Here is an 18,079-nt window from a genome sequence, read left to right on the forward strand (position 1 = left end):
CAAAAGAAGAGCACAAGCTAAAGCCAGGGTATTTCAGTTAAATAGTTCTGAAGCAAGGCTGGGCACAAAAGAAATCCAAAAGCCTGCAAAACCCAGTAAGGAACAACCTGGGGAGCTTATGTCCTGTGGAGTTTTCCCTTCATTGATATCATCCACCAAACGAAGCCACTCTCCTTGGTGGCTGCATTAAGGACAAAGAAAGCACTTCATTAAAACAATCTGGGAAACTAAGGTAATGGGGATCTCTCTCTCTCTCTCTCTCTCTCTCTCCCCCCTCTTCTCTCTCTCTTTATCCCCCCTACTCCCTCCCACACTTCCTCTCTCTCCCCCTCTTCCATCTCTCTCTTCTCCCTTCCTCTGTTCCCCGTCTCTTTATTGGGTTGCACCACATTTTAAAGAATTTTGAATTTCTTGCTTAGTAGACAATCAAGAACCATTGAAGAGTTTTGAACCAAGAAGCAACATGCTTTTTGGAGGTTTATCACATTTCTCTCAGCTAAGTCACCACATAGAGTCTTATTAGACAAACAAGGACTACCTATTTGTAGGCACTTGGCAAGTTCAAGTTACCAAAGGACTTTTAAGAATATTGTGATCAAACTTGGAGTAGTACCTCACCTCTACTTCTCTTTTTCAAGTCAGGAGGAGAGAAGAACCCAACCCAAAGGTCAACAGTCTTGTTTTCCATTAGCAGGCATCTTCCATGAGGAGTCTTTAGAAAGGTCTTCCTGTGATTATTTTTCCTGAATATAGCATTTACTTTATCTCTTGGTCATTATAGACTGCTGAACAGAATAGGTTTTTGTGCTTGGCTTCAGAGAAAACTGAAAGAATGCATTTCTCTCCCTTCAGTTACATTGGTGGGAGACTATGAGTATGGAACTCTGCTCTCTTCTGACTTTTTATTATATCCTATTTCTGTTAATTCTATGAGTCTTCCATTGTATCAGCAAGGACCCCAGCATGCACAGGAGAGCCTGCTGTACAGATCCTTAGATCTATTTTTCTAAAAGGAAAGCAACTTTTTAGGGGTCAACAATCTACTTTAATCAAGCATATATATTATTCACTTAGTTCAGGGGAAAAAGTCTGAACTTCAGAGAAAATACAAAGAAATAAAAACCAACCAATAGGGCTTCCAGTTGTCTGACGATAAGCAATACATACATCACAGATCAACAGACAGATTCAACTGTCTAACCATTACATACATACATAGTTACCAGAGAGAGAAGCACTAACATCTGCGTTTTCAAAGTTGGGGGGTTCCTTAGTGGCTTCCCAAAGTCTCATCTGGCCAAACATTTTCAGTGAGTAAATACCAAAGTAAAACTTCACTTCAGAGTGTTTATATATTTTTCAGAGCTGGTGGGCTTGGCCCTCTGACCCAGTGCCTCAATAGAAATTAATAAAGGGTATTGAGACCTATTAATGGGTGGGGAAGATCTTTAACTCTTCCCCTCACCCACCATTAACCTTGCATTAACATTACATCCTGTCAGCCACTTTGAAATCAAAACTTTGGTGTAATTTTGGTTCTTTCTCCTCTCATCACTTCTAATTAATCTTATCAGTTCCTCCTCTGTAATGTGTCTTCTGTCATCACTCTGGTTCAGGCCCTTATCACTACATCTGAACAATGGCCTTCTTATTGTTTTCTGCCTCCAGTCTTTCCCCACACAATTCTTCTGCACACCAATACTAAAACCAACCTTCCCAAGAGGTTGCTTTTGTAGTAATTGCCTCACTCAAAAAGTCATTCAGATTCCTTAGTTTGGCGTTCAAAGACCTGCAAAACTTGACACCCACCTTTTTTTTAAGTCTCATGTCCAGTGTTCAACTTTGAACATCCCACTCCAAACAAATGTCTACTTAATGTTCCCTGAATAGGTCTCATCCTTTTCTCTATCTCTCTGTATTTGCTCTGAGGAATACCTTCTTTTCTTCTATGACATTCTTCAGAACCCAAGGCTACCACAATTAAGAAGACTGAGTAATTAATCTGTGGAGCAGAAAGGCAATAGCTATTGCTAATAATCCTTGAGAGGGCACCATCCTCTCTTTTCTTGAGAGACTGCCTATGGCAGACTTACAAGAGCAAAGTTAGTCCATGTTTCCAACCTGGTGATCCTGTAAGATCATTTCAGCCCTGGGACCCACACCTCATCCTTGGGACCCTTCCCTCCCTCTGACTGGAGACATTTCCATTTCTCCCAGAATCTCCATTTAAGGAGGGAATCCAGGTCAGTCATCTCTTCATTTCCTGCTTGGTACATAATAAATGCTTATTAAGTATTTATTGGCTGACTAAAAGCTCTTCTACTCCATAGCTTCTTATGTTAATGGAAGGATGATCCAGAGACCAGGTGAGACCTCAGGGTGGCAGAGTAGAAGTAGTCTAGAGAGCCTGCTTCTCTGGGCAGCTTTTTCTGTGTCTGTGTCCTGCTTTGAGGTGTATGTCTCTGAAACGTACACCTCTGTCTGCATTGTAAGTGGCTTAGGGTCTCAGGCACAAAATACAGCAAAGGCTGGAGTAGTAATCACAAGACCAGCGGTGACTGTGTCTTTAAGAATACCTATTGAACCCCCCTGATTCCAATCAAATCTATGTTACAAGTCAAGGTGTCTGACATTTACTTCAAATCTCATCTCTTTCTTGAAGTTTCTCTCTCCTGACAGGTTGCATGAAATAGTGGAAACACTAGCGGGACTTGGGTTCAAATCCCTCCTCTTCCACTTGTTTGCTATATCTCCTTGGGCAAACCTCTTAACTTTTCTAGGCTTCAGTTTCCTTCTCTGTAAAGTAAGTGTGTTGAACTAGATGATGTCTAAGGTTCTTTTCAATTCCATATATATGATCCAATGGGTCACCTCTCATCCTCCATAATGCTACCAAAATAATATTCGTAAAATATACAGGTCTGACCATGTCTCTATCCTGCTCAAGAAGCTTCACTGGCTCCCTATAACCTCTAGGATAAACTACAAACTCCTTAACTTGGCATTTAAAACCTCTCACAGTCTGACTCCAGCCTATTTTTCTAGCATTTTTTTTTATATTACTTCCTTTCAAGTCCTCTCAGTATTGGCTAAACTGTCCTACTATTGCTCCTTGAACTTGGCATTCCATCTCCAGTCTCCAAGCCTTTACAAAGTCTGTCCTCCATGCATGGAATGCACTTGCTTCTCACCTTTTCCCCTTAGACTTTTCTTAGCTTCCTGTAAGTCCCAGTTGAGACACCCTTCCTCCAGAAGCCTTTGCTGATCTCCATCCTGGGTAGCGCTCCCTCCTCCTTCCTTGACTTCTCTAATTATCATGTATTTACTTAATTGTGTCCAAGTCATTCACCCCACCCCCAGGAGAATGTAAGTTCCTAGAACACAGAAACTATTACTTTCTCTTTTTCTCTTCAGCACCTAGAACAGGGTCTTGTGATAAGAGGTGCTTAATTAATGTTTGCTATTGTCTTCCCAAGCCTTCTCTAGTCCATAGTGATTTTTTCTTTCTATGTTACTGTTTGTATCATTCATTTGATAAGAAAGCATACAGCCAGGACCACTATAGTGCACTGTTTCTTGTATATCCTTCACATTATCCAGTGCAAAGTCTTCCTTATATCTGTTAACTGATTGAAACCAAATATGAGTGCTAGAGCCTTGAAATGAACCAAACTATGAACTGACTTTAAATAAATGAAGCACAGTGACTGACTCCATCCTTCAGGTTCCAGCTTCTCCATGAAGCCTTCCCTGAAAGCTCTTGACAGCACTGCTCTAGACACTTCCTGACCATCCATTGTACTTAGGCTCTACATGTGCCGTCTTTGTGTTGGGATAAAATGGTTTCAGATATGGTAGTCTTGCCCATCAAATGTCAGTTCAATGAAGGCAAATGGCTAGTCACTAAATACTAATTAAAGTAAATCCTGAACAAAACCAAAATGAAATCTCACTTTAAAAAAACTGGGCTAAAACTGAAATAAAGCCTTTAAAAATAAACAGCTAATGAACCAGTTTGAATCAGAACTGAGCCAATATATTTTCTCATATTATAGTTGTATTCTCTGCTCATATCCAGCCAAGGATCTAAAAAATGTTTTTAATTTTTAGCAGTTTAGTATCATAGAAAAAGTGAAGAGATCTGAGTTGAGTTTCCTATTCTGCTACCAACTAGTTGTGTTAAGCAAGTCACTTTCCTATTTTCAGCCTCATTTTCTTCATCTGTAAAATGAGAGTGAGAGGATTATATTCTTAGGTCTTTGTCATGCTTTCATGCTTTTTTCATGAAGTTGAACTGGATATGAGGGAACTCTAGTTGTGCTAATTCATGGAAATTTCATGAGGTGTAGGGCGCCATTACAAAGAGGATGATTTAAGTAAGCCAAAGAGAACAGAAATCATTGAAAACCCTGGTTACCTACAATTTAGTGGTAAGTGCTTCTTAATGGTTTCTAGATCAATCAAATGTACATCAGTTGTAAGGACTTAAAAATATGGCATTTTCTTTGGTAGGCCTGTAGATTAATTATTTGTTGTTTAGTTATTTCATTTATATCTACTCTTTGTGACCCCATTTAGAGTTTTCTTGGCAAAGATAGTGGACTGGTTTGCCATTTCCTTCTCCAGCTCATTTTACAGATGAGGTAACTGAGGGTCAAGTGACTTGCCCAGGATTACATAGCAAATAAGCGTCTGAGGTCAGTTTTGAACTCAGGTCTTCCTGACTTCAGGTCTGGTGCTCTATCCACCGTGCCACCTACCTGCCCCTGCACCACATTACTATGCCTCTAAAGGACCCAAAGGACAAAAACTGTTTTCCAGGAAATGCATGGTCAGAAAAGGAGGTGGGCTGGTCATATATTCAGAGCAAAGGATAGCAGATGGAGAGCCCAAGTGCCAAAGTGGATCCACGAACTAGTAAAAGACCTAATGGAAGGCCTCCAAGGATTATGGTAGATATTCTATGGAGAATTTATAGGAAGGAAAAGAAAAGAATTGCACAGGATGAAGACAGACTGCAAGTCAAACTGATGATGGGATCATGGACCCATTGACATATTAATTCTTGTTAAGATGATGTAGGGGTTAAATATTGGTGGATGCATAAATGAATCAAACCTGAGCTTAGGTTTGATAGGAAACTTGGTGACTTTCGGGAAAAGCTGGAAAGACTGTTTCTCTCTCCCATCTCTACTCCTCTCTTAGCAAGGAGCATGGCAACGTTCTAAGGATGAATGGTTACCTGGGACTTCCCCTGTGAAAGGAGAATAAATAGGCAATAAAGGAGAGAAGGGCCATGAGAAGACTTGACATGTGATTAGTGCTAAGAAGAGATGAAACTAAGTTGGGTTTCAGAGGCCCCTGGGAGGTTGACTACACAAAAATGTAACCTTAAAGCTTAATGCACGCTTGAATTAGGAAAGGGGGTGGTCATAGTTTCCCTGTATTGTAGTTGGGATCTGTGGGAAAGTTTTCTTTTTAGGATGGGATGGTGGTAGGGAAGGGTCTGGATGAGTTCAAGCTTGCATCCATCCTAAGGAAAAAGAGGGATTACAGAGGGAGCACATGTTTTGACTCTGATTCCATAAATGGTTTCCCTTGAGGTTTTTGCATCAGCAGCATCTATGAATTAGCTAGCAAAGTGGCACCCACCACTCATGACTATGACTATTGGAGAATGAAGAATAAAACCCCTGATTGTCTACCCAAGTCCAGTAGTTTTGATTTTATTTCAGTGGTTGTAATAAACCCAATGATGTTGCTGTTCAGATACAGCTGGTTGGGCTATATCATATCTCATCTCTCTATAAACTCCATGGGGACATGGATCTTCTCTATATCTACAGCCCCTGTAGCAGAAGGCCTTGCACATAGTAGGTACTTAGTAATTAAATTGCATGGGATTAAATAGAAAGCTGAGTAAGCAACCTATCAGGTTGCATTTATTAAGTGACAACTAGGTGTCAGGATCCCAGACTCAAAAGCCTTGGGAATAGCAGTATCTCCCCAGTCACTACCGAAAAGAGAAATGATTGTGAAGAGGACCTTCCTCAATACTCCCAACAACTACTGGTCAACTGTTACCAACATGCAGCTAGGCACAGGAGCCTGGGAGGGGCAGCACGTTCCTACATGCTTTCTGCACTATTCTCCCTTCCTTATCTTGACACCCTTTGGTGAACCAGCTCAGTTTCATACTCTTCCTACATTTGAATTCCTTATCCAACTGTTCTATTACTGATGATGCTCTACCAAACCCCAACCACACACTACTCCCACCATTCATCTTTTCCATTTATGTACTGCTGGATAGAAGTAGAGGAAATAATAAAACTGCTGACTAGGAGTACTACAAATTTAGACTACCTAATCTCAACTGGGCTTTCTGTGCATTAAGGCAATCATTTCTACTTCTCCTTAATTGCTTCATTATCTCACTCTCCACAGCAGCTGTTTCAAACCTTCTCATCCCTCCTTAGTTCTCCCAAATCACTTCTTCTATCACCCTTTCAATTGAGGATCTTGTCTCATATTTCACTGAAAAAAAACTGAGGTGATATCTATATCTATCTATAGCTACATATCTATATCTATATATTAGAATTTTTCTCCTCTCCTTATCTCACATCCCTTAGATAGCTTCCTCAGTAAGGTAGCCTTTTTCCTTACCAAGGTCAGTCCTTGATCCCATCCCTTCCTACTTTCTCTAGAAGAATACTTCTAGTACCATCCTCATTCACAAATCTTTAATCTTTTCCTATCTGTTGGTCCCTCTCCTGCTGCCTATAAACACACCCATTTCCCCCCTCACTTGATCTTGTCATCCACACTAGCTATGATCCTTCTGTTTGTGAGTAAATGCAATCTAGCTTTGAACCTCATCCTTCAATTGAAACTGCTTCCTTCAAAGTTAACAGTGATCTCTTCATTGTCAAACCTCATGACCTTTTGGACTCTTTTTGCAGTATTTGACACTGTTGCTTCCTCCTCCTGAATACTTTTCCCTTTCTGAGTATTTATGTCACTGCTCCCGGATCTATTCATTCCCGTCTTTTTTGGTAGTTCTTCATCCATGGTCATAATTGCCCTGATGTCATGGTCTTCTTCGAAAACCAAGGATGAACACAATCTGTAAGCAGACCAAGCTGCAGCTCATTCTTTCCCCTTCCTTTGGAGTATACTGACTAGATTTCCTTTCCTTTTTCCTTTTCTTTCCTTCCTCCCTTCCCTCCCTTCCTCCTTTTAAGGAGCAGTGCACTCTGAAGGCCATATATTGCACAACAATAGGTCTCTGCCCAAGCTCCATTTAATGGTTGGCTTAGAGTGATTATCAATAGTAACAGTTTTTCTTTCCCTCCCAGTGCGATTTAGTTATTTTTTTTCTTTTACTCATTAAAAGGGTCATTCCCTGACTCCTTAAAGAGGCCTATTCACTCAATGGGTGTTACCTCCCTCTAAGTCAGGACCTGAAAAGACCAAGGTCTCCCATTGCATCCTGGGTCATCTCCAGTCATCCTGATGAATATCTGGTTACTGGATTCAGATGGCTCTGGAGGAGAAGTGAGGTTGGTGACCTGCACAGCCCTCCCTCACTCAAAGCAAAGTCAAGTGCAAGTCATGTCGTCATTTTTCTGATGTCATGGTCTTCTTTGAAAATGAAGAACAAACACAACAACCCACTAATTGTGGATATTCTCCATGGTTATGACCTAAGAGTAGGTATCAGGAAGTAGTATAAGAAGACTGGAAAGGTAAGATTACCTTGGTGATCTTATTAGCTGTCACACATTCAACTATCATCTCCATGCAGGTGAATTCCAGATTTATATATTGAACTGCTCTTGAGATAGAGTATTACAATACCAACTACCTTTCTAGATATCTTAGACTAGGCATCCCATAGGCATCTCAAACTCAGCATGTTCAAAACATAACTCATCATTCCCCACCCTGGCCAAATCCTTTTATCTTCTGAACTTTATGACTGATGAAGGCCCTAAGGCTCAAAACCCCAAGCTTCCTCCATAACTTCTCACAGTCACTCATCCCACATCCAATCCATTGCCAGATCTTGTCATTTCCACCTTCCCAACATCTCTCATATGTGCCTCCTCCTCTCCACTCACAAAACCTCCACACTAACTATGGCCTTCATTGCCTCTCAACTGAACTACTGCAATAGCTGTCTGGTCAGTCTCTATGTCTCGGGTCTTTCCCCATTCCAGTCCCTCCTCCCTTCTTCTATCAAGGTGATTTTTCTAAAGTTTGGCCATGTTACCCCATTTAATGAACTTCAGCTGCTCCTTGTTACCCCTCCTCCCCACAATCTAATATAAAAGCCTTTAGTTGGCATTTAAAGCTCTTCGTAACTTGGCTTCTTTCCATCTTTCCTATTTTCTTACCCTTCACTCTCCATGTGCTAGACTTACTAGTTGTTCTTGCTAAATGCTCTGCCTTTGTTCTGGCTGCCTCCCCCACTTGAAATCCTCTTTCTGTTTCCCTCTGCTTCTTAGATTCCTTGGTTTCCATCATGACTCAGCTCAAATCCCACCTTCAGCAGGAAGCCTTTTCTGGTCTTTCCTAGCTGTGAGTGCCTTTCTAGCAAAGATTACCTTCTACTTCCAATGGATATATCTGAATATACCAAGTTATTTACGTGTTGTTTCCTCCACTATAACATAAGCTCTCTGAGGAAAGGGACTATTTTTGCCTTGCTTTTTAACTGGCTGACTAAACTGACTTGGAGATGTTTCTATTACCTTACAATGGCACCTCTGTGGAGCTCCTGAGGGTGAGGCTGAATTGAGGAGGAGACAGGGATGCTAAATATGATGTCATTTTATAGATAATGGAACTCAGAAGCTAAGTGATCTGCTCAAAATCTCTTAGCAACTTTAGTAGTTGAGGAAGGAATAAAATCACAGTTTTCTGATTCTTGGTCTAGCACTTTCCCCACAAACTACCACCTTACTTACATATGTTTTTCAAGGATCAAATATGAGCTTCTTAAATCTAATCACAGCAAAAATTCTATCATTGAACTAATAGTGAAGAACACTGTGAAGCAGATGGGGGGAGAAGAGAGGATGCTTCTAGCATGTACCTTGTTTGCAAGCATTTTACAAGTGTACATTCATTCAAATATGATCATTACAAACTCACTAAAACAGTTCCCCTAGTATACTATGGCTCCTCTACTAGGCAACACTTTGTTGACCTAGTTCAAGTTACTTTATATATTTGGAAAAAATAAATTGTATATTTTTTGGAAAATAGGCTATAATACAGGTTTAGCAATCATTCAAAGGGAGTTTTTGTCCCGGTCCCTTTCTGATTGGTCTGAATAAGTGAGATTTTTGTTATACTATCAGAATAAAAGGGAGCTTTGGGACCCAGCTGGTAGGAAGTAGACAGAGCATAAAACATGTGTTCTATGTTATTTCCACCTCCTCACTTCCACCACTTGAGCCTATGCAATAAACCACTCAGTTGGGGCTTGTGTGGCAAAATTGTCGCTATGTGCTAAGATAATGGATTTTAATACAAATGAGAACTGGCATTGCTTCCAAGGATCCTTTGCTTGGCAAAAAGATTCTGCTGTATTCACAGAAAACATATGTGTATGAATGTATGTATATATGTACATGTTTATATGCATATGTATGTATATATATACATATAATGTATATATTCTGACTGCTTCTATATAATGCCATTCAAGAAGTTTTAATTAACCACCTTCTCTATTCTAGGGACTCTGCTACATGCCAGGGATAAAATGACAAAACAAAACAGTCACCCTTCCTCCCCTGCCAAAGACCTTAATTTTACTGGGTGAAAGATGAGATGGATTTGGAGGTTCATTCTGTTTTGATAATCCCGTGAATCCCTAGACTGCTAATTTCTTGAGGAATTATTCAACCAGGTGGCATAGCCAGTCCTGGAGTCTGGAGGACCTGAATTCAATCCTGCCTCAGATACTAGCTGAGTGACCCTGGGCAAGTTTCTTAATCCTGTTTGCCTCAGTTTCCTCATCTGTTAAAATGAGCTTGAGAAAGAGATAGCAAACCACTCCAGTATCTTTGCCAACAAAACCCCAAATAGTGTCACAAAGAGTTGGACATGACTGAAAATGATTGAACAGAGATTTATTGTCTGTCTCTGCCTCTCCCCCCCATTGTACTTAGTACAATACTTTGCATAGTGTTTGTAATGCATTTTACCAATAAGGAAGCCAAGGCATAGAAGAGAGAAATACCTTGTTCAAGATCACCCAGATACTGTTTAGTAGAACTCAGGTCCCGTTGTTCTGTGCACACCCCTACCCTGCCCCAGGCTCCCCCACACACTTTTCCTTTTCCTTTTCCACCATACACACTGCACTTCTTCAGAATGAATGAAGGAGTATAGTTCCCAAGGTACCAAGAAATAGCTACATTTAAATAATGGAGAAGTGAAGAGTTAGGAAATAACCAACTAATAACTTTTCAAGGAGCAAAAGCTAAAAATCATATAAAATTGAAATAGAAAAATGTTAGTGGAAAAGAAATAAATAGATAAGAAAATTAGGCTAGGCTAAATGATAACATAGAAGGTTTGATATGTCTTACTAGCAACTGAAAGCTGCCCTAGATTTACTGGAAATAGAGCCTTTCTTTGGACCCCAGTCTATATGGTTCATCTTCCTATAGTAGCATCTGGAATGGGAGAGAATGGGGGCAGTATCAGGTTTTGCAACTTTAATTCCCCTCTACTTGGTCATTTAATGGTTACTTTATGTAATGGATACATAGCTAGGCTGAGGTGTCTCAGTAGCTCTGTTTGTGCCCTCTGCTCACATCTCTCATTTTGTCATTAGGTTTATTTTGGAAATGCACATGCACACATGCACACCCACACATCTCTCCCTTGTTCACAGGCTCTAGTCTAAAACTACAGCTGGTGATTTCAAATTCTTATAGATTAAGTAGTGTAGCTAGACTCCAGTTGAGAAAGACTTGCAAGGTTTTGTGATGGATGATGCAAGAAGAACAGATAGTATATATAATTTGGCTGTCTCTAATCTACTCCTTCCAGAATCTTGTGCCACATGGGTTATGGAGCTGTCCCTGATGTGGTTGGTATTTCTTAATCCTGATAGAAGGGTCCACCATATTGTGGACCATTTTGAATAAACTAGCCACTTGTTTATTTGTTCATTCAGTGAGTATTTATTGAGTAGACATGACTGCAATAGGCATTGTTTGGGACAAAAAAGATAACTAAGATGGGGTACTGCCAACTAGAGTTTAGAACTTCATTGACAAGCTCATCTATGCATAATAAGTTCATTGGTTTTTATTAGACCTGTGATTTCATGGGTCTAGAGCCTTCCTGTAAGAGGAAACTCCTCCTGCTGATGCTGACTGAAACCTTCTCTGTAACTTAGAGTTAAAGAAAACTGCTTAAGCATGGTGGTATGGGATGATGTAGGAAAGACTGGCTTTGCGTTCAGGAAGACCTGGCCTCAAGAGTCACTTCTGACAAACACTGGTTGTGTCACATTGGGCAAGTAACTTAACCTCTCAGTGTCCCTGCCTCACTTAAGGCAACGATACTGTAAATGCACTTTTCCCCCCAAGTAGCAAAATACCACATGAACCAATGGTTTTGGATGTTCCTCTGATACCAATTCATTATGGTTTGTTTTTTAATCTATCTCTCCAATTCACCAACTTCAAAGATCTGTATACAAAGACCTATAATAAATATTATGTATTAAGTCAGGGGTGGGGAACCTGTAGCCATGAGGCTGCATGTGGCCCTCTAGGTCCTCAAGTGTAGCCCTTTGACTGAATCCAAACTTCACAGAACAAATCCCCTTAATAAAAGGATTTATTCTGCAAAACTTGGACTCAGTCAAAAGGTTGTACCCAAGGACCTAGAAGCCTCCAGGCTACAGGCTTCCCATTCCTGAAAAGGGCTTGATTTATTCAGTCTAGGAGAGATGTGAGACTACGAGATATAGTGGCCCCTGTTCACAGAGAGATTACAGTCTAGAGTATATGGATGACACACCACCACAGAAAGTTATGACTTACAATTTCATATAATATGTACATTAGAAAAATGTGGAAATACCACACTGTGAGAATAGAAAGGAAAAGTTTGTTTCAGGCTTTTATTTGCTCATAAAAGGCCAGTCCAGCATAAAAACATAGACTCAGAAGGATAAGGGACTGTACAAGTCAACTATGGCAATCCTTTCATTTTACAGATGAGGAGACTAAGGTCCAGGGAGGTTAAAAGATTTAAGGTCACACAGTAGTGGAACTGAACCCAAGCCCTCTGTCCTCAGAGTCAGTGCTCTGTCCACAATGCCATGCTCTTTCCAAATTAAATGACTTGAGCACATTTGCAGTCTGGTCCTAACTCAATGAATCCCTCTAAAGTTGGGGAGGTATAAGAACAGGGGAAAAAATAAAACAAATCACTGACTTCAACTCAGAGGAGAATTTGGGAATGGCAATTCACGTGGCATTTTGTTGCTGATGAAGCGTCCCCCAATGTTAAACATGCTGTTACATTTTTAATACTGCAAGCTGGTGTCTTTTCAGCTGGTAAGTAATGAGCTCAATTTTCGCGTTTTAGCTTTCATTCTGCAGCCGGGCTTCTGTGGTTTGCTTCATTTCCTTGCTCTTCAGAGCCAACATACCCATGGGGGTGTTTTAGGCACCACCAGTAATACCTAATGAGAATCCTGCCCGGGCTTTGCCAGTGGGCCGTGCCCATCTGCTAAGAGGGTACTTGGGATTGTGTTGCTTTTGGTAACTGCTCCCAATCTCCCTAGCTGTAGTTTGTGATGGTGGTGGTTTGGTGGTGGTGGCAGATAATGCTCCACCATCCAGAGGGCAATGGTGAGTATGAACTAGTATGATGGGTATGAGCAGGTTGCAACCAGAACCTTGTTGGAGCCAGTTCAAACCAAGTGGATGATTGTTAAATTTTCAGAAATCAGTAAATGCTACAGATTGAGGCTTGGTTTTTGTTGTTGTTGTTGATGGTCTAGACTTAAAGTGTTGAAGTATTACAAGAGTAACTTTGGCATATTCTGTCTCCCCACCCTGACCCAGTCTTCCCCTCCCCTTCCTCCCTCTAAGAGAGCTGGTTATTAAACATTTTACCAGCATACCCTGAGCTGCAACACGCAAAAAATTAGGAAAAATGTTAATGAAGAACCATATAATCATGCAAAAAGATGGATGGGTCATATAGAAAGAGTGAAGCATAATATCAGAAAGTAATAGAAATAGCTATAAAGAAGCTACTAAAGATAAAAACCCCTTCTCGATAGATTTACATGAAATTTCTATCAAACTTATAAAGAAAAATGAGTACTAATACACCATGCAAATTATTCTCAAAAACTGAGAAAGAAAGCTCTCTATCAGAATCTTCTTACGAGACAAATATAGCGTAAACAACTCCATTTGAGATGGAGGAGGGTGTGTAGTGTTGTTGAATGGGTTTATAGGACCTAAAGAACCACTGGACTGGGAATAAGGAAGTGGGTTTGAGTTCCACCTGTACTATTTACTCAATGTTGGAGCCTGAGTCAGCCATTCACTCCTCTCGGTGCCTCAGTTTCCTCATCTTTGAAATGAGAGGGTTGAATAGGATAATCTCTTGTTTTCTTGCTGCATGAGATAGTATTTTATTTACAAATCTGTAAGAGAACCTCAGAATTTATGCTCTATGTGAATCCCACTGGAAAGGGTTTGAGTTTCAGAAATCAATCTATCTCATTGATAGAGGAATGACTAAACACATTGTGGTATATCATTGTAATGGAATATTATTGTCACCTTAAAAAGTAATAAATGTGAGGAATACAGAGAAGCATGGGAAGACTTGAAAAAATGATGCAAAGCAAAACTAGGAAGATAATATACAGGATTATAACAAAAGTCTTAATGTAGTTTTAAGCTAAAAACAAGCTTAAATCTTAAAACTGCACTAAGACTTTGGGGACAACCTATCATGAATAGGCTTGACCCTGAAAGACAAAAAAAGAATATGCATACATATGCACACACACATATATATATACGTATATCAATATCTACATATCCGCTGTTTTGTTTTGGGTATATATCAATAGATGCAATTCATGTGTCATTTAGCTTCACTGAACTGTTTTCCACCCCCATTTTAAAAATGTACTCTTTATTGTAGAAGATGGTTCTCTGGAAAGGAGGGGAAGGAATATTTTAGAAATAAAAATGATGAACAAATAAAAACATCAATAAAATTTAAAAAAAAACAAAGTAATATAACAAAATTGTTTTAAATGGTTCTCAAGATTCTATTTCAAAGAGCTTGGGATGAACTGGATGGAAACTGAGGTGAACATTAATAGAAAGAGAGATCTCTTATTTTGTGTAGTCCAACATAATGAAAGAACAGTGTTTCTTTTCCTGTGACCAAATAATTCAAAACAATTGCTTGTTGAAAGGTATTTTTTTGAGGCAATTGGGCGAAAGTGACTTGCCCAGGGTCAAACAGCTAATAAGCATCTGGGTCTGGATTTGAACTCAGGTCCTCCTGACTCCAGGGCTGGTACCCTATCCATTTTGCCACCTAGCTGCCCTAGGGTATTTGTCTTTAAAAAAGATTTCATTGATATATTTTGCTTTTTCATTGCCTTAATTTCCTCCTGTATTCCCTTGTAATAAAAAAAAAGTTTTTAGAAAAAAAAAAGAAAAGAAAAAAATCAGCAAAACAACAAATACATAAAAGATATACAGCATTAGGTGTAATGTTCCATACACTTGAATCCAGCTCATAACCCCAGCCTCTGGAAAGGAAGAGGCGTTGGTATCTTCTCTTATCTTTGAGGCCAATCTTGTTCATTATAGTTTCCTAGCACTCATCTTCAGCTGTTTGGTGGTGATAGTTCTTTTAATTTTCACTGATATAGTCATTGTATGCATTGTTTTCAGGGCTCCGCTTATGTCATTTTTACATCAGTTCATGAAAATCTTTCCATGCTTCTCTATATTCATCATGTCAACATAGCACTATAGCATAGTAACATTCTATTACATTCATGTACCACTATTTGTTTAATGATAGGCATCTATTATGTTTGAACAAAGTGGACTCTACTACCACAAAAAGTGCTAGCATAAATATTTTGGAGTACACAGAGCCTTTCCTTTTGTCAATTATCTCCTTAGGGTAAATACTCAGTAGGGGAATCTCTGGGTCAAAGGGTATGGACTTCTTAGTCATTTATTTGCGTAATTCCAAATTGCTTTACAGAATGGTTATATTCATAGCTCTACCAGTAGTGCATTAATTAGTGTGCTTATTTTTCCACACCCCTTCCAACATTATTTCCATCTTTTTTCTTCTTTGTGAATTTGCTAGGTGTGAGGTATAATGTCAGGGTTGCTTTGATTTACCTTTCTCATTATTAGTGTTTTGGAGAATTTTTTATATGACTGTTAATAGATTGTACCAGTATCTCTTGTCAGGGAACATAATTTATATAGTTAAAACAAAAAGCACTTGGGGAAGGACTTTCTGATAATAAATATGACATATTTGAAGGTGCTGGCATAATTCCTTTGCTTTATGATGCACTTTGCCCTGAAATTCATAAAAGTCTATTAAAAGACCTTTATATTCAGGTTAGTTTACCAGGCCCAGTTAGTTTTGTGGGCTAGAGTACCATGCTAATGAGGCCGAGGATAGAGAATTGATCTTTGTGCTGGCCTATTAACTTCACTCTGATCCATGGCTGCAGGCTGCACACATAACCTTGGCTAGTCATCCCCAAAATGCCTGTCTTTGGTCATATTTCCAATCAGAAGGAAAAGTATGGATGACTTAGTGTAATCTGTTACCATTGTTGCATAAACTCTTTCTAAGAAAGTGCCCCTAGCAGTGAGATGGAATATTGAGCCGAAGCAGTACAGCCCAGCTCTCTCCAGAAAAAGTTTTTTAAAAATAAAATGATAAAGAATTTCAAGGAGGAACTACAGTAAGTACATTTTCCAGGCAAGATCTCCCCCCACCCCCAAAAGAGAGCTAGAAGTCTATGAGTTCTAGGGAATGGTCTAGGCAGAAGAGCCTGGCTTTCTAGCATTTAGATAAGTGTGAGCCAAAGAAGCCTAGAGCCTGAAGACTGGGTTTAGGCAGAAGAGAGCCCAGAACAGGGTCTAGCTAAGGATACCTGGAGCCTAGAACTATGTGGCTTTGACCTCATGGAGAAGAGAGACCTCTGGGACTTAATGTGGAAGGGCAATGATTAGGTTGTGCATTGATCAGCTTGCCTCTGGTAGCAGACTGGCCAGCTGCTTCTGAGGTTCTTGAAGAACACAGTCTTCATATGCCAGACCCCAGATAATAAAGAGCAGTGCCAAAGAAGGTCTCATTCTTGCCCAACATAAAGTTTCAGTTCCAGAAAGGTTTACAGATATGAATAAATGTAAGAAAACAGTAATGATAAAGAAATATGGAACCAGAGATACTCAAAACACTAACTGAGAAGATATCTCCACATATTCTATAAGCAAAATCTCAAAGAAAATCAGGTTTACCACAAAACTAGAATTCCTGGAAGACATGAAGCATGGATGTTAAAAAGAATTAAGAAAAAATTTTAAAAAACCCTGATAATATAAATGAAATGAGAGCTCTGGAGGAAAGAAGTGAAGGGATAATTGACAACTCAGTATAGGAAATGCATCGTCATCATCACTAATGTTTACATAGTGCCCAATATGTATAAAGCACTTTGCTAAGCACTTTACAATTACTGTCTCATTTGATCCTCACAACAGTCCTGGGAGGTAAATATTCTTATTATTCCTGTTTTACAGATGTGGAAATAAAGGTTAAGTGAATTAGTTTCTGAAGCCAGATTTGAACTTGAGTCTTCTTAACTCCAGGCCCAGTGCTCTATTTACTGTGTTACCTAGTGGCCTCTAAAACCTTAGAGTTAAGACTGCTTAAAGATTACTGTGGATCAAACAGAGATTAATAATTATATGAGACAATAAGAAATAACCAAAGAAAATAAAAATACTGAAAAAATAAAATACAATGAAAAATAAGCAACCTGGAAAGAAGGTCAAGAGATAATCAAAGACTCATTGGACTATCTGAAAATCCTAACAAAAAAAAATCCTAGATTCTATATTTCAAGAAATTATGAAGGAAAACTGATATAACCCATTAGAGTTAGAGGGCAAAGTGAAAATATAAAGAACATACTGGTTGCCTCCTGAGAGAAACCTCAAAATGAAAACTTTTGGCTATGATGTCAAAGCCCCAAATCCAGAGCTTCTGAGTAAAAGAAAAAAACATATTGCAAGTAGCCTAAAAGAAAGAATTCAAAACACCAAGGAGCCACAGTCAACATGATGAAAGACCTGGTAGCTATCACTTTAAAGAAGAGAAGAGCTTGGAATATAATTTCCCCTTCTTATTCTCTCCCCTCCCAATCCCCCAAGAAAGAGACTTACAAGGAAGAATAATTTACCAGGCAAAGCTGAACTTAATCTTCTTGTCATTGAGTTGTATCTGACTCTTTGTGGCCTCCATTTGGATTTTTGTTTTTAGCAGAGATACTAGAATGGTTTGTCATTTCCTTCTCCAGCTCATTTTATAGACAAGGAAACTGAGGCAAACAAGGTTAAGGGACTTGCCCACACTCACACAGCTAGTAAAGTGTCTGAGGCCAGATTTGAATTCAGGAAGATCAGTCTTCCTGGTTCCAAGTCCAGTGTTCTATCCACTGCATCACTGAGCACTCTTACAGTGGAAAAAATGAACCCTTAATGGAAGACAAAATTTCCAAGTATTCCTGATGAAAATGCCAAAATGTCTGCCATGGTGACAAAGGATTAACTTTACAATATATGAAGGGTGATAAATTTCACTAGGGCAGAGGACAGGTTAGGGGAATATGAAGGAGCATTGCTGGACTTGGAGCTGGAGGACCAGGGCAAGTTGCTTTTGAATATAGTTTGTACTTCTATCTTGTTCAAAGTACCATAATAATTTATAAAAGGAAATGATGCTGGAGATG

The 18,079-nt window shown here is 39.4% G+C and overlaps 1 protein-coding gene and 1 long non-coding RNA gene across 5 annotated transcripts in view; one reads left to right on the forward strand and one right to left on the reverse strand.

The window, feature by feature from the left end:
• Positions 1–18,079, forward strand: part of LOC140518482 (uncharacterized) — a 112,784-nt gene that overhangs the window by 63,029 nt on the left and 31,676 nt on the right. The gene's annotated exons all lie outside the window — the stretch shown is intronic.
• The window catches only part of PPP2R2B (protein phosphatase 2 regulatory subunit Bbeta), a 464,394-nt gene that overhangs the window by 8,095 nt on the left and 438,220 nt on the right, over positions 1–18,079 (reverse strand). The window lies entirely within an intron of this gene.

The sequence above is a fragment of the Notamacropus eugenii genome, chromosome 1 (assembly GCF_028372415.1).
Source record: "Notamacropus eugenii isolate mMacEug1 chromosome 1, mMacEug1.pri_v2, whole genome shotgun sequence".
Taxonomy (NCBI): Eukaryota; Metazoa; Chordata; class Mammalia; order Diprotodontia; family Macropodidae; genus Notamacropus; species Notamacropus eugenii.